This window comes from Rana temporaria, chromosome 4 (assembly GCF_905171775.1).
Source record: "Rana temporaria chromosome 4, aRanTem1.1, whole genome shotgun sequence".
Classification (NCBI taxonomy): domain Eukaryota; kingdom Metazoa; phylum Chordata; class Amphibia; order Anura; family Ranidae; genus Rana; species Rana temporaria.
Window position 1 is genome coordinate 219520722 of NC_053492.1, and position 2890 is coordinate 219523611.

The window sequence follows — 2890 nt, forward strand, 5'->3', positions numbered from 1 at the left end:
TAAAAATAAAGCTGACATGGTACAAATTTTGGCAGTAATGTCTATTACCACCTCAGCAGTATATTTGATGAATTCCACCCACAGAAGGAATTTAATTTTGTAGTCACTGCAGGGCATTATCATTTATTCACAACAGTGAACTTTACACTATAGAGCATCATTCTGTCCAAATGACTGGCCCAGACTGGTCATTCTACAGCATCTGAATGCACAGACTTCTCATTACTGCTTTAGCCAAATATGCTCATGTGTTTTCTTATATGAACTCTAAATTCCAGAAGCACATTTTTCCTGTTTAAGCTGATTTATGAAATTCTATGTGGGATTTATTCATGTGAAAGATCTAATTTAATATACCTCTAAAATAATGATCTACATAACCAGCTGGTATTTATTTATTACTGTATAATATATTAAATACAATATAATATTTAATAATAATGGGTTAAAACACCAATTAAAGAGTTGATATTGTGGAGTAACTTTTCTAACATTATCATCTTATAACATCTAAATGAGATAGATAAGCAGTCCATATTTATTTAACAGCAGAACTGAGAGAACCACCCCGTGTGTACTGGTATCTGACCCAGATCAGACAGGTTTGTGGATACCGATTTTTTTTTTATAATAATGGCATCTCTTTATTATTTGCTGGACACAGTAAAGTTTTTTCTTTATTCATCATTTAGCAATTTTTTTATATTTACGGTAACTGAGAAATGCTACAGTAATTATGCATTTGTATTAAACATTATTATGAGAAAACCAATATAAAAAAATATTAATAAATGTAAAAAATGTATACCAACTAGAAATTCCAGTCCAGTACACTGTCTATGGTCTGATTTTTCTATAGTAAGTAGTCTGGTAAGTGCACATTGACCTGCATTTGCGACTCCAACATGGATCTGGTTTTCAGAAAAAGGGGCCCAAGTGGTCCCTCTACTCAAAACAGCTCAAGTGTTTCAGGAAAATGTCCAGAAACTTTGGGGTCAATTCACTAATGTTTACCGCATGCGATAAGGGTATCATATTACTCATTTGCACACATTATATTGCATGCAGTAAATAAAGTCCAATATTTTTTTTAAAAATAATGATTATGTGGTATTTGCCTGGAAAAAATATGCACCGGTAAATATCGCTTTAAAAACTCCTAAGTCTAATTCACAAACTGACCACAGAGTAAAAAAGCATGCAATATTTACCACCAGGCTTTTACTAGTAATATCACAAGCGGGATTTGTCAAAAAACAGCGTGGGGGTTGAGGGGATCCTGCCCCCGCTCCCTAACATCGGATGACTCATCAGCTGTCATGTAAATGTAAAAAAGCCAACAATTAAAAATGATGAAAAAAAAAACACCATGGGGCTCACCCCCCAATGAAAATCAATCCCTTTGGGTCTGGTATGGATTTTGAGAGGAACCCCACGTCAAACTTTAAAAAAAAATTGTGGAGTTCCCCTAAAAATCCAAACAAGACCCTTATCCAAGCATGCAACCCGGCAGGTCAGGAAAGGGGGGATGAGAGAGCGCCCCCCCTCCTGAACCATACCGGACCACAGGCCCTCAACCTGAGGGGATGGGTGCTTTGGGGCAGCATTCATCGACGGTTGGAGCATCTTTTTTTTTGCCTGCCTGCCTGTCAGTTTCAATAATACCCCTGCTGTCAGGTCTGTACGAAGTATAGGGTTAAAAGTCCCTATAGGTCATCAGTTTGGAGGTATCCAGGAGCTCTGGTGTTAGAATTATTGCTCTCACTTTGGCGTGCGTGGCAATATGTAACATATGTAGGGGGTTCTATTTTTTTATGCATAGGCACCCCAATGCATGCATTTACATTCTTACTTGTGCACAAATACAAGAGGACGTTGGGTGGAACTTTGCATGTACCATGTAGGGTTGTAAGAAATGCACAAATCAGAGAAGTTGAAAAGTAAAGAATATACACAATTTTATTTAACATTTATACATGAAAAGTTAAAAATATTCAAAAACAGACATTATTAAAACCATTGTTGCAGTGTGACTTATCCAGATGGTTGTGAATCATGGTTAGAGGGTCTGAGAGATAATCCCACGCGTTTCGCAGAGTAAACCACTTCATCTGGGCTTTTTATGTATCCCAAATCATCCCTGAAATTCTTACATGGAACTTACAGAGGTGTACCATAGCGGATCTTTTATCTACATCTACCCTGCGATGATGCGGCTTCCGGACGTGCCATTTTCCGCATGAAATTTTTCACTTAAGGGAATTTAGAGCATCATGGACGCACCTTCCGGTATGCGTCACTTCCGGTGCCATGCCCGCGGCCGCAATGTCCGCCGGGCACCCGTGATTGCCCAGTACTGGAGCAGAAACGTGGATCTCTGTGTGTAAACACAGAGATCCACGTCCTATCAGGTGAGAGGAGACCGATGTGTGTTCCCAGTACAGAGGAACACTGATCAGTCTCCTCCCATTGTGAGTTCCCTCCTCCTACAGTTAGAATCATTCCCTAGGACAAATATTTAACCCCTTGATCACCCCCTAGTGTTAACTCCTTCCCTGCCAGTCACATTTATACAGTAATCAATGCATTTTTATAGCACAGATCGCTGTGTAAATGTGAATGGTGCCAAAATAGTGTCAAAAGTGTCCGATAAAGATTGCAGATCGCTGCCATTACTAGTAAAAAAAAAAATAATAATAAAAATGCTATAAATCTATCTCCTATTTTGCAGACGCTATAACTTTTGCGCAAACCAATCAATATATGGTTATTGCGTTTTTTTTTACCAAAAATATGTAGAAGAATACATATCGGCCTAAACTGAGGGAAAAAAAATGTATATTTATTATAGCAAAAAGTAAAAAATATTGTGTTTTTTTTTTAACTTGTC